At 34.7% G+C, this 24,980-nt stretch overlaps 1 long non-coding RNA gene across 1 annotated transcript; it reads left to right on the top strand.

The window, feature by feature from the left end:
• Positions 1-208: 208 nt before the first annotated feature.
• Positions 209-10,598, top strand: LOC134231429 (uncharacterized). Its single transcript, XR_009984554.1, has 3 exons — positions 209-1,024; positions 1,885-2,080; positions 9,461-10,598. It is a non-coding gene; the product is annotated as an uncharacterized LOC134231429 (long non-coding RNA).
• The last annotated feature ends 14,382 nt before the right edge of the window (positions 10,599-24,980 follow it).

Below are 24,980 nucleotides of genomic sequence, written 5' to 3'. Positions count from 1 at the left end.
CGAGAGCTTTCATATTTGATTAATGAAAAGGGGCTGGCCCCTATAATTAGGGGTTAATAGCTCATACACGCTTTTTTCTGATAGCTAAAAATATTGGTATATTATGAAAAAGTTTGACTGAAATAATTTCGAACTTATAAAATCTTGTCATTTGATATAAAAAGAAATAAACTTCCAGCTATATTTAATTGATTATTTTATAAAACAAGTACATGTATGTGAGAAACCTTTCAGGAACAAGTTGTCTACTATAGCCAGCCAAGCCTTTACTGCATACATGTGCACATTTTTAGTTGATGCATCTAAAAGATATAGTTTTGATTCGGTGTTTCTTTGTTTTCTTTTTATTCAAATAATTTTAAAATGTGATGATGTACACAACAATAATTAGTACCTAGTTTAGAGGATTTTTTCGCGCTTGTTTGTAAACAACGCGCGGCATTGTGGGAAATAGGAAGGTACTAAAGACGCGATGTACTAAACACTGATTTGACCTGATTCAAATTTGTCTGTAAATGTTCCAAACAATTGAATTTTTGTATAGCATATGCCTCGAAGTCATAAAGTCTGTACATAAGTAATTTAAAATACTCAATATTACCATTTAATTAAAAATTAAAACGTCAGATAAATATCAGGTCTCTAGTATATCCCGTTTTTAGTGTGCCCCTTCGAGTCGACGTCGGACACATGTTTGCCATGGTTTACAAACTGAAAATAGAATGATTTGTGAAGTTGAACATTTTCTCACAAAGAATCCGTTTGTAGACATGTACACTCATTTAATCTGCAGATACGAAGTACTTTGTCACTTCTCTGGAACATTATTCTAAGCAGAATTATCCCGATTCATATATTCTAAGAATCTTGTGTGAATTGTTTACGAGGAAATTCTGACTGTCACATTAACAAGGATGAACACTCTTGACTCTGCTTCGGATTCCCCAGTGATAATTGTATCGAGTGATGAAAGAGCTGACGGCGACATTTTAATGTATGATTGGCTTGGACCATTGGAATGAAGGTTAGAATATTTTTATTACTTAAAATTTACACTACTGATTACATGACAGTGACATACATTGATGTTATTAGAAATACACAGACACACCGATATATTATCTGTTTTACAGTTCAGACGCTCTCTGTTTACCTTGTAAATCCCCACAGCTTTATATTTTATTTTTTTTAAATTTGAGGATGTAATTTCAACAGTCCTACTATCTATCATAGTGATCATACTCTATAATTCAAACTGCACGTAATGTTACAGAATATATTCAACTAATTATATATTGACAGTGTGACTGTAAGGGTAAGGGCAGATACTTATTTAGTTTTAATTTAGATTGTGCTTGTCAAGCCGCATTTGACATTTGGTGCATCCATGCTCAGTGTTCACACTGAGAGTTTATTCAAATGTTTAATTCGAATGAATTCACTGCTCATTAAATTACTTCCCATTAGCTCAATGTGAACATGAGTAAGGATAGCTAATTCAAATTAAATAGAAATGAATTTTGAATGTAGCTTAAACATGTTAAAGAAGCTAAGCACCGTGGGTCCAAAGTACACTGCGGAAAAATTGTGTGGAGCAATGTGCAAGTCACAATCTTCTTTTGCCAAGGTCTTATCATAAGAGCTCGCATCATGGGCAGGAATTTGTGCTGCTGTCTGGACTCGCTATAAATAGATGTTCTCAAAAAGTCTTAATTATTTAATATCATACTTTACTGACAAAAAAGGACAAATATTGCTCAGTTAAATTGCAAAAGAAATTTGTTTAAAAAAATTGTAATAATAGAAAGTTTGTTTTTTTGTTTGATAAGACTGCTGTAATGGTTTAATGTTTGTTTATTTGCCTTTAAATCATACATTTTTCAGTCATTTCATGGTGCCACCACTTGGGATGGTATTAGCTGCAAATATAGACTTCAGTACTCAGCACTTATTGCCTTTAAGAAGTATGAGATCCATTTTGTGCTAACACCTACCGTGACACAGAATCTTGGTTTATGCAGTCTCATAGGAGTAACCTGTCTAAAGCATCAAATTTAGCAATGGGATTGGAACCTGCGACGTAAGGTTCAGCTTCTTATTGATACTTTGATTTATAATATTTATTTGAGAATTTCACTCATTCACATACTTAGAGATGTTGATATATATTGTTGAATAGCATCAATTTAGACCTTTACGTAGCTAAGTAAACATGTACTGTGAGGTTTTTAAGGTCTCATTCATTTTATATGTCAGATGCATGTTAAGGAACATTACTGCATAAATGTTTTTGTCTTAAATTTGAAGCTCTTTACTAATATAGAGATATGTTAGTGTTAAACCTCTTCAAATTAGGGTAGACCTTTACTTTAAACTCAGCAATGTGAGTGTGTTGTGTGAACTTGTGTTAGCGAGACAGTGTGTTGTATGAATTTGTGTTAGCAAGGCAGTGTGTTTTGTGAACTTAATTGTGTTAGCCTGACAGTGGGTTGTGTGAATTCTTGTTAGCTTGACGATGTGTTGCGTAAACTCGTGTTAGCGGGACAGCGTGTTGTGTGAAATCGTGTATAGAGTGTAAGTGTGACAGTGTGTTGTGTAAACTCGTGTTAGCTAGACAGAGTGTTGATTGAACTCGAATTAGCGAGACTTCGTGTTGTGTAAACTCGTGTTAGTGAGACTGTGTGTTGTGTAAACTCATGTTAGCGAGACTGCGTGTTGTGTAAACTCATGTTAGCGAGACAGCGTTGTAACATATGATTACTTGATATGTTTATTTGATCGGGTTCGTTATACAAATTATCTATTAATAAACTTGTTGATGGAACACATGTGTTATCCCTAGCAGTTCAGGTTTCGGGCATACAGGCGGACATTACATGGTGTCAGAAGTGCTAGCTGTGTCTGGGCAGTCATTCAGAACATTCTGTTTCAATTTTTTGGCCGTTTCCGAGAGAAACAGCAATTCGCATTCTAAAAAAAAAAAGCCTCGGACATATCAGGTCAGTGAATGTGAAATTTCATCTTGGCCGCCGCTGCACAGTTCGACCCGCCGAATCTAGACTGGGAAGCACCAGACACGTATCAGGAATTCTGTCGCTTTAAACAGCACGTACAGTTTGTATTCAAAGGACCACTTACATCTGCTAAGGACAAAGATCGAGCAGGATGGCTGGGAATCTGGGTCGGTAAACAAGGACGTGAAGTGTACAAGACATTTGAGTGGGACTCTGGAGACGAGGACAAACCCAACAAAATTCTCGACAAATTCGAGGCATACGTTAGCCCAAGGAAAAATAAACGAGCAGCCCGATTCAAGGTGAAACAGAGAAAACAAGGTGAGAGTGAGCCATTTGATAACTTTGTTAAAGACTTGAAGCTAATCATTATGGACTGTGAATACACAAACCCCGATGATCTCCTGATAGACGCTATAATAGCAGGAGTCAGACATGTGAAGGTACAAGAAAGACTTTTGGATCAAGGTAGTGACCTTACACTCGCAAAAGCTCTCAGCATTGGTCGTCAGTATGAAAACTCACAGAAACAGCTTAAACTCATTCGAGGAAGTGAGGAACAGACAGTCACTCAACAGGTTTCACAAGTACATGCCGTACATAAAAAGGTGTATCAGCACAAACCTCGTCACAAAACAAAGAGACACAAGAAACAGCCTTACGTACCCAAAGCCAAAAGTGAGAAGTGTAGTAGGTGTGGGCTTGACCCTACAGAAGGCCATGCAAAATCAGGTCAGTGTCCGGCAATCGGATCAACGTGCAAATATTGTCATAAGAAGGACCATTGGATAGCCGCGTGCCGAAAACGTACAAGAGGAGTTAATACACTACAAGAGACAGATAGTGAAACCAGTTCTTCAGATGAAGGAGTACTTCACATATACAGTGCACAAGATGACAGTTTTGTGGTTAATGACAAGTGGGTAGTGAAAGCAAACATCAACAACAAGCCTGTGAAATTCAGAATAGACACTGGGGCAAAGTCTTCAATTATTGTGAAATCAGTGTTCGACTCTCTTGGATCTCACGCACAGACTCGCAAGAGTACAAAAGTTCTCAAATCCTACACTAACCATAGGATCCGTCCCTTATACAGTGTTGACCTTCCAATCAAACATAAGGGAAAGCAGGTGAATGTGCAGTTCGAGATAGTAGAGTTGGAACAGGAGAACATTATCAGTGGTGATGTTGCAGAAAAACTAAATCTGATTGAAAGGATACAGAAACTGGATACCGGGATCGATAATCAACCAGAATCCAAGTTCAAGGACTTTCCCGAGCTCATTAAAACTTCAGGAACCCTGCCTGGAGAACACAACATTGAGATAGATCCGGACGCAGAAGGAGTTATTCATGCACCTCGTAGACAGCCAGCATCACTGAAACCTAGGATCATAGATAAGCTTAAGGAAATGGAACAGAATGGCTACATCACAAAAGTAAATACCCCAACTGAATGGGTCAGTTCGATGGTCATATCTATGAGGAACGACAAGATTCGCATCTGTTTGGACCCGTCCGACCTGAACAAAGTCGTCAAACGAGCTCATCATCCAATGAAAACAGTCGAGGATATTGTTTCCAACATACCAAATGCACGTGTTTTCTCCAAGCTAGACGCAAAGTCAGGATTCCTCCAAATTAAGCTGAATGAGAAATCATCATACTTAACAACCTTCAATACTCCAATAGGAAGGTACAGATGGCTTCGTCTTCCATTTGGCATCAAATCCGCTCCCGAAATCTTTCAGCATATCATGGATCAGATGCTTGAAGGGATAGAAGGTGCAGCAGCAGTGATGGATGACATACTTATCGGAGGAAGAGATGTAGAACAGCATGATCAGATATTCAGAAAAGTCATTGAGAGAGCTACACAGTATAATCTGAAGCTTAACTATGACAAATGTGAAATCAGACAGCCGCAGGTCTCATATGTAGGACACTTGATTACAGAGAATGGTGTTAGGCCAGACCCGAGCAAAGTCCGAGCTCTAGTCGATATGCCAAGGCCAAAGGATAAGGAAGGAGTGAGACGCTTCTTAGGACTGGTTCAGTATTTAGCCAAATTTATACCAAACTTAAGTCAAGTGGATGCACCACTAAGAGTTCTTGTGAAAGCAGAAACACAATTCGCGTGGAATCACGAGCAGGAAAACTGTTTCAGGGAACTTAAAAGACTCTGTAGTAGACAACCTGTGCTTGCGTTTTACGATGTAAACAAGCCAGTGGAGATTCAATGTGACGCATCTAAGGATGGACTCGGTGCAGTTCTAATCCAAGCAGGACGCCCTGTTGCATACTCATCTCGCTCGCTCACAGACACAGAGAAGTGCTACGCGCAGATAGAAAAAAATGCTGTCCATTGTTCATGCAGCAACAAAATTCCATTGTTATATCTTTGGAAAAGAAACCATTGTCTACAATGACCATAAACCACTGGAAATGATCTTTCAAAAGCCACTAGTTTCCGCACCCATGAGGTTGCAGAAAATGCTGCTGAGGCTTCAGTGGTACAACCTAAAAGTCCGTTACCGCAAAGGAAAGGATATGACAGTCGCAGATGCTCTTTCCAGAGAGTACCTACCTGAAGCTGATCCGGAGATGGAGACTCTAGAAAACATCAATATGTTCGATATGTTAGACGTCACTCCAGATCGCTATTTGGACATAGCCCAACGTACCAAATTAGAATTGTCAGACCTATGTAGCATAATAGTACAAGGATGGCCAGACATCAAATCCGAAACACCTCTTAGCGTCAGAGAGTATTGGGATTCTAGAGATCTCTTATCAGTCACAGATGGCATAGTCTACAAGGGATTGAGAATCGTTATACCACCAAGTCTACAAAGCCACATGCTGAAACTGATTCATGAGTCACATTTAGGAATTGTCAAATGCAAACAGAGGGCAAGAGAGGTCATGTATTGGCCCACCATGAATACAGCCATTGAAGAGGAAGTCAGAAATTGTTCAAAATGTGCCACGTACCAAAACAAACAGAGTCGTGAACCACTTAAGCCAGCATATGCACCTGAGATTCCTTATGGGGAAGTTGGATGTTATTTGTTCGACTTTCAACAGAAGACGTACCTTATGATAGTGGATTATCATTCCAGATACTTTGACGCAATTGAACTGAAATCTACAACAACATCAGCAGTCGTCAATGCTATGAAAGCTACATTTAGCTGTCACGGGATTCCAATGAAATTGCGATCAGACAATGGACCTCCATTTAATTCACGAGAATTCCATTTGTTTTGCAACCAATACGGAATACAACACACCACATCAAGTCCGCATTTTCAAAGTTTTAATGGAGAAGCAGAAAGAGCAATACAGACAGTCAAGAAACTGTGGAGAAAGTCAGATGATAGATATCTCAGCTTGTTAAACTACCGAACAACACCGCTGGAGTCAGTCAACCTATCACCAGCACAACTCTTAATGGGCCGTAGACCACGGAACAACTTACCAACCCGAACAGAGCTACTCAAGTCCAGAAACGCAGGACCAAATCTAAGTCAGCAAATGAAAGATATCAAGGAGAAGCAGAAGTTCTATTATGATAGGAGACATGTGAAAGAATTACCGCGCTTAGATATCGGTGATCAAGTAAGAGTTGCACCCCCAGAAACCTCGAACACCAAGGAGTGGAAACCAGCAACAGTAGTTGAACAACACAAACAGCCGAGATCCTACATCGTTGAGTTTAACAACAATCAGAGGCTCCGACGCAACAGGAAACATCTCAGACGAACAAATCCGAATGCTAACCGTTTGCCAGAAATGGAACCAGAACCGGATACAGAAAGTGATTCCGAGATTGATTCGCACGAACCTCCAAACACAGTGAACAAACATTCTTCGAAAGGTGTCGTACTCGCAAACTCACCTAAACCTGTCGTTACTTCATCTGGTCGTGTTGCGAGGAAACCGAACCGACTAAACCTCTGAATTCCTATTCATTGACATTTGTGAACTCAGTAATTAAGTTTATTGCATATGGAATTGATTGCTTTAATTATTTCAGAAATTGTCTTATTGAATGTTGCTAATTAACAGAATTTCTAATTGATGAGTCAAATTAACTTTCATTTCATGTATGCCTTCAAATTGAATTTGATTTCATATTGTATTAATCTTTCTAAAGGAAGGGAGATGTAACATATGATTACTTGATATGTTTATTTGATCGGGTTCGTTATACAAATTATCTATTAATAAACTTGTTGATGGAACACATGTGTTATCCCTAGCAGTTCAGGTTTCGGGCATACAGGCGGACATTACAAGCGTGTTGTGTGAACTCTTATTAATGAGACAGCATGTTGTGTGAATTCGTGTTAGCGTGACAGTGTGTTGTGTGAACTTGTTATCCTGAAAATTTGTCGTGTGAACTGGTGTTAGACAGATAGTGTGTTGTGTGAACTCTTGTTAGCGAGATTGCATATTGTGTGAACTCGTGTTAGCCAGACTGCGTGTTATGTGAACTCGTGTTAGTTAGCGATATTGCATGTTTTTGAATTTGTGTTAGCGTGACAGTGTGTTTTGTGAACTCGTGTTAGCCTGACAGTGTGTTGTGTGAAATGTTATTGGGATGACAGTGTGTTGTGTGAAATGGTATTAGGATGACAGTGTGTTATCGCAACAGCGTTTGATGCGAACTTGTGTTAGTGAATAGTGAGACAGCCTGTTTTGTGAATTCGTGTTAGCGTGACAGTGTGTTGTGTGAACTCGTGTTAGCCTGACAGTGTGTTGTGTGAAATGGTATTAGAATGACAGTGTGATGTGTGAAATAGTATGAGGATGACAGTGTGTTATCGCAACAGCATTTGGTGCGAACTTGTGTTAGTGAATAGGGCCATCCTTAAAAAATTGTTTGTTTGGAATTGCCGCCTGAAGGTTTTCAATCAGAGGAGGGAAGGAGGGAAATTATTTTTTTTTTTAAATTTAAGAAAAATTTTAATTTGTTTTAAAAATCTCAGTAAACAGTAAATTCATTTTCTGACTTTAAACAAAAATATCTACAATCAACAAAAAAAAAAACCCTTAATTTTACATAGATCTTTACACTATATTTCAGTGTTTTGTATGGTGCATGTCATACATGTAATGGGCAAAAAATTGATGAAATAAAAAAAAGATCATCATACTTTTGATCAGTAAAATTTTTTCAGGAGAGGGCATTTCAATGAGGCGGGAGGCAATTCCAAACAAACTGTAATTTTATTTTGGCCTAGTGAGACAGCCTGTTTTGTGACTTTGTGTTAGCGTGACAGTGTATTGTGTAAACTCGTGTTAGCGTGACAGTGTATTGTGTAAACTCGTGTTAGTGAGACTGCGTGTTGTGTAAACTCATGTTAGCGTGACAGTGTGTTGTGTGAATTCATCTAAGCGTGACAGTGTGTTGCGTGTACTTGTGTTAGCTAGACAGTGTGTTGTATGAACTCGTATTAGCGAGACTGCGTGTTGTGTAAAACTTGTGTTAGCAAGACAGCGTGTTGTGTGAACTTGTGTTAGCGAGACAGCGTGTTTGTGAATTTGTGTTAGCATGATAGTGTGTTGTGTGAACTCGTGTTAGCCTGATATTTTGTTGTGTGAATTTAAATTGTATTAGCGTGACAGTGTGTTGTGTGTTAGTGTGACAGCGTGTGGTGCGAACTTGTGTTAGTGCGAAAGTGTTTATCAGTGTTGTGATGGCGAGCTGTGTGATAGCCTAATGGCGTCTTTTGTGTCGGTAAGATGGCACGCTTTTATGAAAGTGCTATTGAGCTTTAGCAAGTGGCCCTATCTGGACACGCCTTATTATAATTGATCAGTTCTCAGATATACAGTGAATTACCGGTATTATTGTCACCATGAATTCAGCATTTACAGTTGCAATTACCTAGTTAGTAATCATAAGATATTGGTTTGCGAGTTTTAAAATTATGGTGTTCCAATGATGTGAAGTTGCAGTGTGTTAGCATGTTAATTTCAACAGACTGCCACTCCAATGCAGCTTAAACAACACGCTGCTGTGTTTACACAAAACAAAATATCATGCAAACACAACTCTAAACAATCTGTTGAGTGTTAGCTTCACTGCATGTTGGATTCAGTGTGCTTGCATATTATCACTGACGTACATGCTAGCACATTGTCACCTCGTGCTAGTATGTTGTCATAAATACTCTAGCACATTATCCTAAACCCACTAGTGCATGATTACTTTGCACTTGTATGTTGTCTTATTAGGGGATAGCATAAATGACTGCCTTAATTGGTGTAAACTTCTTTTAATTGATGAAAGAGTACATTAAAATCTACAAATTATACACAGAAAATGTGACAATATCTTATCTCTCAATTTGATAATCTAATTTATAATCTCATGAATTGCACTTTTTATTAGTAAAAGAATTATAAATTAAAAAATTTCAATTTCTTTTGGATAGGTGTGACTCATCTGAATACTGAATTTTGATACCAAGCATGACCATGATTTGCCAGAAGATCATCTGTTTGGATGTGACATGGAATAAACAGCATAGTGAAAATAAGTCAAGTTTTGGTTTTTGAAGACAATTTTTAAACACACTGTGTATCATTTTTAAATTTTAATTTGACAACATAAATCCACAAATATGAACATATCAATTGCTCTCCGTTTTTCAAGTGAAATAGTTTTTGTAACAGAAATACATGTACCAGTAATTACATTGGAATAAATGTTATTTTTAAATATAATAATATTTTGTTTGTGTAGCATGTTGACCTCTTTATTAAGGTCTTCTCTTTCAAAGTTTAGACTTACTTATTCTAATGATTAAGATAGATCCTCTGTCTTCAGCAGGAATATAAGATCTTGTAATACATGTATGTGTATTTTTTACAGTATAATGTAAAAAAAATTGTTATTTTGGCACACACAACTAATTAAAGGCATAAACATGTGTATGATTCCAAGGAATTCAGTACATAGGGCATGTACATGTAGTTTTCTAAAACAAGATTGAAGAGATGTCCAGTCGCATTTCAATGTCAACTCCAAAACTGTGCCTGTTGCATACTTATTAGCCCATCTGAGCTAAAGGAACCAGTAAATTTTTTAAAAACATAATTTTATCCATTATCATCATTGTCTAAAATTTCACAATATCATTTTCCAGAACCAAAGTGAAACTTGGCACAGAGCATCCTTAGTGTAGGGGATTCAAATTGTTCTTATGCAGGGCAATACCTTCAAAGAGATTTGTTTCTTTAATGCTGTAAATGTATTATATTTAGCTTGTACAATATTTGGTGGAAATTGACTTTTGAATAAGTAAGCGTAGATATTCTTATTTATGTTTATGTACAAGACTTTTAGCTTTGTACTTGATTTAGTGATTGCTGCATTCTGCCAAAGCCGCTAAAAAAAAATACACAGCCATATGTAATATGTTCACAATATACCTTTCAGAGAATTTTACACTCCTATTGAGGTACCACCAGTTGCTAGTGGAAAGCTTCAAATTCGAAACATACACAACACATTTCTGTGCGTTTATTATAAAAGTATTGTTCTACTTACTGATTGCAACTAATGAAGATTGTTCATCATTATTATATAAATACATTTGGATTTTTTGAATTATTATATAATTTGTTTATTTTATTTACCTAGTTATATTGTATATTAAATGATTTTAAAGCCATTTTTAAGATGGTAATGTAGCAAAACACTTATGTTTCTGTAGTATGACACGTTTCACAAACATAATTGCAACAAACATGATATATCCGATATCAAAAGTCATAATATTGGAAGTTAAACTGTTGTGGATACGATTTCAAGAATGCTGTTAGAGAGAGTACCCTTTAGACCTCATGCTCACACCAAATTAAAGAATTCAAATAAGGGTTTTTGAGACAAATCGAAAAAGAGAATGTTAGCAAAGTTGACAATCTAGACAGAAACATTTAATCTTTTGCTTATCGCTAGGAAGGAAGACCCACTCGTTGCTTTGCAACGAGCTTTGCTCTAGTTATTCTTTTTTTTTTCCCCGCTCGATTTTTGACAGGCGATTTCTCTAAGACCTTTGGACTGATTTTTATGAAACTTTCAGGTTAGATACCTTGTAGTTAAACCTATTTACACCTTTTTCAATTTTTTGATGCATGCCTTTATTTGTGAGTTATTGCCCTTTAATTGATAATTTTTGATGTCTCGTTTCCACTAAAAATCTCAAGAACGACATAAGATATTTGCACGAAAGTTGGAGAACTTGTTGCCAATACATTGTAGATGTGCAGAACGATAAAATTATAAGATGATTTCTTAAAGTTTGGAAGCTATAAAACGGCAAATTTTAGTAATTTTTTTTCCTTGAATTTTTGCTACTTTTTGTGTAATAACTTTTGAACCGAGAATAATTTGGTAAGAGATATATAATAAAAGTTATGTGTAATTACGAGAGCTTTCATATTAGATTACTGAAAAGGGGCTGGCCCCTATAATTAGGTGTTAATAGCTCATACACGTTTTTTTCTGATAGCTAAAAATATTGGTATATTATGAAAAAGTTTGACTGAAATAATTTCGAACTTATTAAATCTTGTCATTTGATATAAAAAGAAATAAACTTCAAGCTATATTTAATTGTTTTTTTTTAATAAAACAAATATGTGAGAAACCTTTCAGGAACAAGTTGTCTACTATAGCCAGCCAAGCCTTTACTGCATGTGCACAGTTTTAGTTGATGCATCTGAAAGATATAGTTTTGATTCGGTGTTTCTCTGTTTTCTTTTTATTCAAATAATTTTAAAATATGGTGATGTACACAACAATAATTAGTTTAGAGGATTTTTTTTCGGGGTCTCTTGTTTGTAAACAACGCGCGGCATTGTGGGAAATAGGAAGGTACTAAAGACGCGATGTACTAAAAACTGATTTGACCTGATTCAAAATTGTCTGTAAATATTCCAAACAATTGAATTTTTGTATAGCATAATGCATCAAAGTCATAAAGTCTTTACAAAATTTATTTAAAATACTCAATATTATCATTTAATTAAAAAATTAAAACGCCAGGTAAATATCAGGTCTTTAGTATATTCCGTTTTTAGTGTGCCCCATCGAGTCGACGTCGGACACATGTTTACAAACTGAAAATAGAAATGAGTATGATTTGTGAAGTTGAACATTTTCTCACAATAGAAGCCGTATATAGACCTTCACGCACATTTAATCTGCAACTACGAAGTACTTTGTCACTCCTCTGGGACATTATTCTAAGCAGAATTATCCCGATTCATATATTCTAAGAATCTTGTTTGAATTGTTTACGAGGAAATTCCGACTGTCACATTAACAAGGATGAACACTCTGCTTGGGATTTCCCAGTGATAATTGTATAGAGTGATGAATGAGCTGACGGCGACATTTTAATGTATGATTGGCTTGCTTGGAGCATTGGAATGAAGGTTAGAATATTTTGTTTTACTTAAAATTTACACTACAGTACTGATTACATGACAGCTTAGTAATAGAGCATTGATATTATTAGAAATACATAGACACACCGATATATTATCTGTTTTACAGTTCAGACGCTCTCTGATAGCCTTGTAAATCCCCACAGCTTTATATTTTATTTAAAAAAAAATTGAGGATGTAATTTCAACAAGTCTCGCTTTCAAAACCAAAAATGCAAAAATTCCAACACAACAGTCATACTATCTATCATAGTAATCATATTCTATAATTAAAACTACACTTATTGTTACAGTATATATTCAACTAATAATATATTGACAGTGCGACTGTTCGGGTGAGGGTAGATACTTATTCAGTTTTAATTTAGATCAGGCTTGTCAAACCGCATAGGCATGCGTAATGGCAAAATTAAATCAAAATGCTTCATATTGGTGGTCAGCTTAAAGTACTTGTGCTATTTTTGAGTGAAAAACTTAAGAAAATAGTATTAATCACTAAAATGGGTGTTCAGACACTGTGACATTATGTCAAATACATCTGCTTCTGCTGTAGGTGACATGATTTGTAAAAGATGTCATATTAATACCCTTACTGAAGCCTGACTGTAGAAGTAAAATTTTAATTCGCATTTGTTTTCTTTGCATTAGCTGTCATGTGAACACAGTTTGATTTGCATTAATTTGATTCACATTATTTTACTTCGTGATAATTTACTGCGAATTCAACTCTCCTTGTGAACAGGGTAATAGACTCTGAAGTCACATGTCATCGTAGTGTAAGTGACTAAGTTAGGCCTACATAATAGGGGTGCAACGATACACCTACCCCACGGTATGATACGTATCACGGTATTCAGTTCACGATACTTATCACGGTACGTGACATATTGTGTTAAAAAGTCAGAGGTTTGTCATCATATACTCTAAACTCAAAGGTTTCATCAAATGTTCATTAAACTAACACTGGGAAAGTGATAACGTCATTCTACCTGTTAAATATGAGGCTGGAAACAGGTTTAACTGCCATGTCTGCAGTTTCATTGACCTCATGTTTCGTGCAGAAGCCATTTTAAAATTGTAAATGAGGAACCAAAACGGACAATTTGGATAATTACAGACCGATTGAACCGAACTGTGATAACAGTTTGAGGTATCGTGAACCGAACCGGGGAAAAATAAACCGCGGTATAACGTCAAATGGTTTATCATTGCACTCTTACTACATAACCAGTCTAAAGCTTGAATATAAGTGCTGATTTTAATGTCAGAGCAATGTTTTTATTCACTTTTTATCTCAATTTATCCATTAAATTAAGGTGAGTTTTATTTTTTGGAATATTTTGGTAATTAATTCTTACAAGAATGTAGCTTAAACATGTTAAAGAAGCAAAGCACTGTGGGTCCAAAGTTAACTGCGGAAACATTATATGGATCAATGTGCAAGTCACAATCTTCTTTTGCCAAGGTGTTATCATAAGAGCTCGCATTATGAGCAGGGATTAGTTCTGCTGTCTGGACTCGCTATAAATAGATGTTCTCAAAAAGTCTTAATTAATATCATACTTTATTGACAAAAAAAGGACAAATATTGCTCAGTTAAATTGCAAAAGAAATTTGTTTTAAAAAAATTGTAATAATAGAAAGTTTGCTTTTCTGTATGATAAGACTGCAGGAATGGTTTATTTGTTTATTGGCCTATCAAACATTTTTCAGTCATTTTATGGTGCCACCACTTGGGATAGTATTAGCTGCAAATATAGACTTGTACTCAGCATTTATTGCCTTTGAGAAGTATGGGATCCTCTTTGTGCCAACACCTACCGTGACACAGAATCTAGGTTTATACAGTCTCATCGGAGTAACCTGTCTCAAGCATTTAGCAATGGGATTGGAACCTGCGACATAAGGTTCAACTTCTTACTGATACTTTGATTGATAATATTTATTTGAGAATTTCACTCATTCACATATTTAGAGATGTTAATATGTACTGTAACAGTTGAAAAGCATCAGTTTAGACCTTTACTTAGAACTCAGGGTCATTGTCCTAAGTAAACATGTACTGTGAGGTTTTTAAGGTCTCGTTCACTTTATATGCTGGGTGCATTGTTAAGGAACATTACTGCGTAAATGTTTATGTCTTAAATTTGATGCAGTGAATTAAAATCAAGCCCAGCTTCATGATTTTGCAAAGCGAATGCCCTACCACTAGGCTACCATAACAGACAATGATGTATTTGGGTTTTATTATATAGCTAATGATTAGTCTCTAATAAAATACAACCAAAAATCTAGAGAATTTTAGCGTTTAATACGTTGATGTTTTATTGAACGCTAACTTTGTATAGCGTATATAAGTATGCCCGAAACATTCCGCATACGAGCGTTCAATATCGAACGCCTCGTTGTAAACAAAAAAGTTGTCTAGTCAAATCCTCAGAGCTAAATTAACGAAATTAAGTGGCATTTACATAAGATGTATTTATTTTTCCCACAAAATGAAATTATTTACTAAAAATTTTGTGCGTATTAAACCCATTAAAACCTAAATAAGCAAATCATATCACGCTTCCATGGTAACAAAACTTTACAAAGTCTATTTTGTGTAAGCTTGACGGTGTGGTGTAAACAGCCTGCTGAAACATTTTTGAAACCGTGTCGTCATAAACACACTAGCCGATTGTCATCATGGTCATAAGCGTTGTAGTGCATTTTTAGCTCTACTGGTCAGAGACCAGAAGAGCTTATGCGATAGTAATGCGTCCGTCGTCCGTCCGTCTGTCTGTCTGTCCGTCTGTCTGTCTGTAAACAATTTTTCAAAATGCTACTCCTCCTACAGTTTTGGTCCGATTTCAATATAACTTGGCACACAAGTAGACTACACTAAGATACATAATTTTATGCATCGGTTTTTGATTTCGATGAACGGTGTTGCCGTGGTTACTAAAAATAGAAATTTCTGTTAAATTCTTTCAAAATGCTACTCCTCCTACAGTTTTGGTTTGATTTCAATATAACTTGGCACAAAAGTAGACTACACTAAGATACATAATTCTGTGCATCGGTTTTTGATTTCGATGAACGGTGTTGCCGTGGTTACTAAAAATAGAAATTTCTTTGAAATTCTTTCAAAATGCTACTCCTCCTACAGTTTTGGTCCAATTTCAATATTACTTGGCACACAAGTAGACTACACTAAGATACATAATTCTGTGCATCGGTTTTTGATTTCAATGAACAATGTTGCCATGGTTACTAAAAATAGAAATTTCTTTGAAATTCTTTCAAAATGCTACTCCTCCTACAGATTTGGTCCGATTTCAGTATAACTTGGCACACAAGTAGACTACACTAAGATACATAATTCTGTGCATCGGTTTTTGATTTCGATAAACGGTGTTGCCGTGGTTACTAAAAATAGAAATTTCTGTGAAATTCTTTCAAAATGCTACTCCTCCTACAGTTTTGGTCCAATTTCATTATAACTTGGCACACAAGTAGACTACACTAAGATACATAATTCTGTGCATCGGTTTTTGATTTCGATGAACGGTGTTGCCGTGGTTACTAAAAATAGAAATTTCTGTGAAATTCTTTCAAAATGCTACTCCTCCTACAGTTTTGGTCTGATTTTGATATAACTTGGCATACAAGTAGACTACACTAAGATACATAATTCTGTGCATCGGTTTTTGATTTCAATGAACAATGTTGCCATGGTTGCTAAAAATAGAAATTTCTGTGAAATTCTTTCAAAATGCTACTCCTCCTGCAGTTTTGGTCTGATTTCAGTATAACTTGGCACACAAGTAGACTATACTAAGATACATAATTCTGTGCATTGGTTTTTATTTTGATGAGTGGCAAGGATCATTTTTCTATTTATTGCTGATTTAAAGTCTCAAGTCCCAACTGCTACTTTTCTCTTCCTTTGTTTTAAGTATAAACCAGTAGAGCTACAGTCTCGACAGAGACTTCTGGTTACTTCAAGCTAGCGTGCAAGTGTATTAAACCAGCTAGCATGTTGTCATAAACTTTGTATAGCATGGTGTTATAAAGGAGCTAGAGCCACATTTTTACTTTGCACTAGCTCATCGTTCCTTATGCGATAAAGTTTTGTGACTTTTGTTACTTCATTAGCACACTGTGCCTAATGTAACACCTTTACAAATAGATATATCTTGACACATAAAAATTATAATCAAATACCATCTTTCTGACTGATTAATCATTTAACAACTGTTAACCATTACCATTCCTAATAATTTTTATAAGAACAAGTAATGTACATTTCCTTTATTTGAAATCATGAAAATCTAATGTGTTATTTTAAAACATCCTCAAATGACTGCTTGTAAACCTATATTCATAATTATTATAGAGTAGTTTTACAAATAATACACATGCAGAAAATGTGATAGTGTCTTTGAACTCAGTTTGATGGTTTATCTTATCTTATAAGTTGCAATTTAAAAAAAAAAATCAATGAAAAATTTCAATTTCTTTTTGATAGGTGTGACTGTGACTGTCATCTGAGTACTGAAATTTGCTGCCAAGCATGATCATGATTTGCCAGAAGAGCATCTGTTGGGAGATCAGATGACAAAGTATAAACAGCGTAATGAAATTGAAACTGTCATGTGAAACAGTCTCAGTTTAAGAGGATGACTTTAAATATAGCATATTCGAATTTAGATTTGAGAAAAAGACATAAATCCACAATTTGACAAATATGAACATATCAATTGCTTTCAGTTTTTCAAGAGAAATAGATTTTGTTACAGAATCTAGTATGTTTAGTTTGGAATAAATGTTCTTTTTAAATGTGTCAGATCTTGCATGTTTACATAGATATGTATTAAGGTCTTCCGTTTCTAAGGGAAGGCATACCAATTCTAATGGTTAAGATGATAAAGCTCTGTCTTCAGCAGCAATATTTAAGATATAATATGTGTATTTTTACAGTATTATTGAAGGAAAGTTACAATTTTGCCATAAACAATTACACCATTAACATATGTGCATTTTTCAGCACAAAGGACATGTACATGTTGTTTCAAACATAAGATCAAAGGGATGTCCAATCATATTTCAAAGTCAACAAAGCACTAAATCTGTATACAGTTTAACTCATATGATCTAATGCTTTAGTAATTTTTTTTTTAGATAAAAGTCACCCATTATCATCTTTGAATTAAATTCATCAGAATTTCATGTTCTTCTCAGAACCACAGGACAATTTAAGTTAAACTTGGCACAGAGCATTCTTTAGTGTAGGGGAATAAAATTTGTTCATATGAAGGGCAGTGCTTTTAAAAGGAGATCTCTTTGTTGAATGTCCTGTTCAGAGAACTTTACTACACTCTTATTGAGATACCACCATTTGCCAGTGGAGGTCTGCAAATTAGAAACATGCACAACACATTCCTTTGTTTTTCTTGTAAAAGTATTGGTCTTTTTTCTGACTGACAAAAAAATGGAGATAGTTCATCAGTAACACATTGGGATTACATTCTATTATAATACTATCTAATTATACTGTGTAAATGTTTTTGAAGCAATTTTTAAGCTTATGATATATCCGTATCATAAAACACTTCACTAATATGATTGCATCATAGGTGATACTAGTATATGTCTACAAATCAAAGTCAAAATATGAGGTTGTATAAATTTTGTAGGTACAGTTTCAATGGTGTTGGAGAGATTACCATTGGATTGTTTATCCTTGTGCTCACTCCAGAATCAGACTTTAAGAAAGGGTTTTTGCTGTTTGAGTCAAAGAAGTAAAGAATGGTAGCAAAGTTGACATTTGAACATTTCACTTTTTGCTTATTGCTTAGAAGGAAGACCCACTCGTTGCTTTGCAACGAGCTTCGCTCTAGTTCTTTTTTTTTCTTCTACTTCCTAGACGCCAACTTTGAAGCCTCATATTTCACTCATTTCTCAATTGATTTCGCTCAAATTTTCAGAGGTACTAGACATTACTAAACTCTATCAGAATGTTGTCTAAAATTTCAAAAAATCACTTCCGGTTTTGAGTTAATTCCCTTTAAAAGAACATTTATAGGCTTTCGTTTCCAGATAAAGGCTCAGAGACGGCTAAAGCTGGAGCAGAAATTGAACTGATTTTAGATAATAGAAGGATTGAAGTTGTGCACATCAGTTTTTGTTTTTCGATTTCTCTATTCAAAATGGCGCTATACAGGGGTCAAAAATTAGAACGCCTAAAAGAGCGAAAATTTACACATACAGTCAAACTTGTTTTAAGAGGCCACCTTTGGGAAGTCTGGAAACTGGCCACTTAAGACAGGTGGCCTCTTATTCCAGTTTGCCCTCGAAATAGTCAGTCGGTCAATAAATAAACAACATTAAACACTACAGATAAATTAATAAAATAATAAAATAGGTCAATTTAACAAAGGCTCTCTGTGTGTATATATAATAATTCAAGCTCATTCAAAAAACTATTAAAGAATTAAAATAATTATTAAACTTTTGTGCATGTTTCTGTTCCTACATATTAGTTAAATAAGAAATACATTAGAGCCTGACTATTATCTTTTTTTAATTATCAGTTTAATGGTTAATAAAATAAAGCATAGAATTTAAGTAAGAATATGTCAATAAAAATTTCACTTGAATATGCAGCAGTGTGACCCCCCCCCCCCCCCGCACAATTAATTCATCGGCAATTAACTTACTTACTGAAGTTTTTAAAGTTTGGTAAATGTCATTGTTTATAAAGCTATCAGAATTTCTATGTAACATAAGACAAAGAAATAAAATTAACCAGTTGACCAGAGAGATGTATTGACGCAGTTGAAAATCATTCTATAACACAGGTGTCATATGCAGTAGAGCGTGACTAATCCCTATCGACCGTCTGTTGATAGTGAAATTCACGAGATAATCATGCCACATGAAGCACTTTGTTTTCACAAGAGTAGCAAGTAGGGCTTCTACATGGAAGCAAAATTCAAAAGGTGTGAATTTCTTGAGTAGAGGAAAGTATCAATTGTATTTAAATTATTTTTATTTTTCAATCGGCGATCTTGAAAAATAATTACAAATTGATCTAACAGTTTTTTTTTCATAAATGCAGTCAGAGTTCAGTGTATCTAATAGTATTTGTTTAACTGCATTAATAGCTAGGTTAAATTGGCTATCGGGATATAATTACCCAAGCTAATAAGTTTAAAAGACATAACAGAATCATAGCAAGTGACGAAATGGCCGCCTATTACAGTGTCAATAAGGCTGTTGGGGGAGGATTTGAGTGGCCGCTGGCCGCGTTACACAGGTGGCCGTTTATTTCAGTTAAAATATATAGTAAAAATCGTCGGGGGGAACTGAAAGTGGCCGCTGATCGCGAGTGGCCGTTGATTTCGGGTGGCCGCTAAGACAAGTTTGACTATATTTTGCTTTTTATCTTCTAAACTAAAAATATTTTGTTAAAACATATAGAATAAAATTTGTGCAGAATTAAAAGATCTTTCAAATGATATCTCGAAAAAAGGGCTGACCCCTAAATTAAGGGATCTAGAGGGGCCAAAAGTTTTTTCCAAATATCTCAAAAAGTATTGAGAATTTGTAATACGTCCAAGAAGCAAAGTTGTTCAAAATGTCAAGCTTAATCTATTGAAGTCGTCAAAATTCGTCCGGAGACGTCACTTCCGGTCAAACAGGAAGTCGTCAGAAAATGCATATATTTGCCGTTCTTGACAAGTTTTTGGGTAACATATGTCACAGGAAGCATAAAACTTAATTTTCCGTCCGTCAACATCACTTCCGGTCAAACCGGAAGTAGCCAAAAATAGCTTATTTTTTAAGGTTTTGTTGCAAAATTGAAATTATAAAGTGACTGGAGACGACTTAGCTCATTGCTTTCTTTTGTTGACGTCACTTCCGGTCAAAACAGGACGGAAGACCTACTCGTTGCTTTGCAACGAGCTTTGCTCTAGTTGAATAAGTAATATTATACTAAATAGGTATACTTAATCAGGCACATTATCATAAAAAAAATGTACTTTACTTGATCCTTGTTGATTTTTCTTCTTGGTACAGCACCACCATACAATGAGGCTTACAACAATACCGATCACAATCAATGATCCGTAGGTCGCGCCAAATACAGGTGTATATGGGCTAAACATGAAACAATCAAATACATTATTTAATAAATAAAATGTTTTCTTTTGTTAGTAAACATAAAATAATGTTAATATAATCTTACTCGTAGTAGTAGCAATATACTTGTGGTCTAGACCCCGAGAAGTAGTGATAACAGTCCTTGTAACCTTCAACGTTCTCTGAAAATGGAAAACATAAAGTATCAAAATTAAACTGCAATTTTGCACCTAATTAGATTAACAACTCTTTACCATTTATCAATGTTCATTGATTTTCCTTATTTGATTAGATATATTACATTCAACTAGAGATAAGAAACAACAAGACTTAACACATCTTTTTCGTATCTGAATGTTTTACTAAAAAAGATACTAATGACAATCTAACAACTAGACGTTATCATAAAGGTATCATGAAGGTATCCCTTTATTTAGCAATATATCATCATATGCATATACGCGAGTCATTCAAAAATATGTAGATAATGTTCCTCGACATATTTTTTTTCAAAAGTTAAGACCAACACATTTTTAAATGTTAAAACATTTATTTTATCGATGTGTGAAGTTTCATTTCATTTCACTAATGGAACTCGTGTTAGCCATTCTTAAAAGCAGCATGTTTTATTGCCACAGAGCACGTAAAATATTGTAACGTCAAAAACAACATCGAGGAAGTTTTTCAAACTCACGCTGTCTTTTCAATTTATACAGAGATTGTAGCTTCTTTTTCATTAGCAAAAACGTTTCCATAACACTAAACACCTAGTTTGCTGATTATTATTTGTATGCCTTAATTAAGATTGTCATTGCTTTCAAATTCTTTACCCGTGTAACTTTGCTTTCATTTGTTACGCGCGCAACAAGGAAGCGCACATCACGTTTCATTTTAAACAAAATTTTGAACTGTAAACTGTTTCTTTGCAGACTGCCCATTCCCCGATTCAAAGTACCAGCTACTCAACAACTGTATTATCCATTAAAACAAATGCTCGGCTCATTTTATAAATATTTCCTGGTTTCTCCAGCATTTTCAATTTGTTTTATTGCTACTCGCTGCTCAGTGACGTCCTTCGACGTCATAGTCTTTTGCTGTTTTAAATCAAGTCTATCTGTCTTTAGAAATTATTATCTTTTTAATGGAGCTAGGGACTGCAATACCTTTTGCTTCTGAAGTAATTAAACAATACAAAATTTCAACATTTAAATTTTTATTCCTCTAAGCGCCGTTCGCTACAAACAATAAAAGTTTATCATCAGTAAATAACTCAATTTTGACCCTGCTCCTTGACCCCATTTTTGCTTTTTCAAAATCTTTAATAATTGTGATAAATATCAAGATATATTCAAATCTTTTTCCTCATTATATTTGAATCTGTTGTTAAATTATGTGCACCATATTTGGTTGTTATATGACGTTAGATAAAAAAAAGTCGTGTTAAAAGTCTACGATTTTTTTAATGACCCTCGTATATAGGGTTTATGTTTCCCAGTCGATTCGGTACACAAACACTTCTACCTTCGATTTATTTCAAGCGACTAATAAATAGATTGATGATACAAAGATACCAGGAATCTCATTTGTTTGATTGAAACTGTGTTTTGTTTTTCACTAAAATAAAGGTATCTTTCTCGCAGCCAGAGAGTTCAACATACATATATATACATATTTATATTATTATGCAGATCTCTCTTGGAAAACACCTCTGTGAGAAGTGGTCTTATAACAGTAATCCCGATCCGCTATTCCTACTCTCAGTTTCCGGTACGTCAACATCACCCTTGTGTGAGAGTGGCGCAGTTGTTTGTCATGTTTGAGCATTTTCACTAGAGTCGCAGAATAAGGGGTTGATCCCTTCATCGTGGATTCAACTTTCACTGTTGGATATGCAAACCTGTCATTCGGATGAAACCTATGAACCAAAGTCCGGTGACGCAGCAGGTGCTGGCACGGAAAAGATCCCTCATTGCACAATGGCCTTTTGTGCCGAGTATAAGTATAAATATGCAGACTTCCACCAACTATTGGTGGCGTCTCCGTATGAGTGAAATTTTTTTCATAAATGGACATTAGACAACAAAATAAACAAACAAAAACAGGAAACAACATCAATTGCTCATAGAACTATTGCAACAAGATTTCTTTTCTGCTTAGGCTGTGCGTAAGGCCATTCTCTAGCAGTCAATTAATGGTCTTCAATGTCTACGATGTAAAGTTAAAATTTATTTTTCAGTCCTGATTTTGAACGTATTAGTTTACATCGAAATTTCCCTATACTCCACTCTATCATTATTTTATCTTTAATTTAACTTCTACTTTAATAGTCTTACTTGGCGGAGAATATAGTACCTACATGTAGATATATAAATTGTAAAATTTGTTTAAATTCGTATTGCTATCTAATGCTATTGATATAAAGAAAAGAACTTAATTGCTGAAAGCAAAAAATACATTGAAGCAAATGTTAAGAACACTGAATAAAACATTAAAAATACCGAATTCGCAAAGCACAGCATATACTTACTAAATACGGTCAACAAAGATAAAATACTCCATTTACAATCTATGCAATTCATCATGTTGTTTTGCTCCCTTTAGCATTAATTTCTTTTTAATATGTCAGAGATAGCTACGCTTAACCGATACATGTACTATTCTGACTCTACTGATATAATAGACACTTTTTAATATCTTCCCCATAGTGTGTTTGAAGATTTTGACGTAAACCAATAAAAAAGTTTCACTTCTTATGCAAAATTAAAATCATTTTACGCAGTTTAATTTATTCAATAAAGTGGAGAAAATACAGTTTTGCAACAAAATATTCGCGGAAGATTTTAACAAACTGTATCATAAGTTCATTGAACAAAGAAAAAAGCTTAAATGTACATAATGTGATTTTAAAGCTTTTATTTCAACACTTACACGCATTTTTTCAGTTTATATTAAATATATTTTAAAACTCCTACATTGCTTCATTCCAATAAAAACTTTTCAAGTTAAGACAAAAGTGATTTATTCTATGATAATCAGATCTTCTCTCTTTCTTTTTGCTCCGATGAATGATTTTTTGCTTTTATTAACACGCATGATGACTAAATATTTAAACAGAACTATTTTTTTAATACTGAAAATTATTTTGCTTCGGAAAAAGACAACGCTATCCTTTGTTTACCTTATATTTTATAAAAAAAAAAAAAATAATGAAGACTTAAGATTTTTTCCCTTTTAAAACATGAAAATAAAAATTATATAAGGAAGAAACTTTAAAATTGTAAAAGCAATTAACAAGAAGAAATATGGAATATTGTATAAAGTTACAGAAAACAAATGTAAGAGAATAATACTATCTATTATCCTAATCATTTCCTTATCATTTAAATAATCATCCAATCCTATAAGATACTCGTTTAAACCCTTGACAGTAAAACCCCTTAGGAATCTCTTTTTTAACGTTTTCTCTGATGAGAATATAAAATTGACCTCATTTCCAAATATACAATCTACAAAGAAGGCATATAACACGGACTCCCAGACACCAGGTACCTTGGAAGAGAAAGCATCCCTATTGTCCGATCTCACCCACCGGGAGCCTTATATATTAATCAGGTAAACTGAACATTCTATAGACAAATTCTGCATAAAAACAAAGGCCTAACAATTGGTATGAAACAAAGCGGCCAAAATACGATCCAATGATAGGTTATGTTTGCTAAGATGGTAATTATAACGATCATAGAATTTTTAAAAATGTCGGCTTTAAACGAGGTTGTTGAAATCCCCCACGACATCAACTTATCAGTTTGTTATGGTGAGAAATGCTTCTAAAATACATGTACCTGCACTTCCATCCTACAAAATCACATTGCCTCGTTGTAGATAAAATAACGGATATGCTCAAGGCAATATGAGCAATAGCTTTTTTTTACCTTCGCTTCGTCTTATAATCCTTTTACAAAGGTCTATGTTAAATTATAACTCTTACTTTGTTTCTAGAGATTTGTGTAGAAAGTATCTTAACTTTTAACTTAACTTTTAAAAATATTTTCTTGTAACAGAAAGAAACTTGATCCCCTTAGCAAATACTCTTTTAGTTAAGTTTAGTAATTACTCTGATACTTCGATTTACTATGAAACTTTAGTCTAGAAATAGTAAACGATTATATAAGTAACATTTTTATGTGAGATACTTTATGAACTATATAGTTAAAAAATGTTTGTATGCTTTGTTTTGTTTTTTTAAGCATATATTTGTTTTCTTCGGGATGTCTTTTTTATTTGTCTTTGATCAAAATATATTACATGTGTATGAATTGAATTACACCACGGATTGGATCTCTTCCCTGGTAACAACCACTGTTACAA

The sequence above is a fragment of the Saccostrea cucullata genome, unplaced genomic scaffold, assembly GCF_032062105.1.
Source record: "Saccostrea cucullata isolate Sc308-1 unplaced genomic scaffold, CSIRO_AGI_Scuc_v1 ctg595, whole genome shotgun sequence".
Classification (NCBI taxonomy): domain Eukaryota; kingdom Metazoa; phylum Mollusca; class Bivalvia; order Ostreida; family Ostreidae; genus Saccostrea; species Saccostrea cuccullata.
Note: the sequence above shows the minus strand (reverse complement) of the source record. Positions and strands in the feature narration are given on the sequence as shown.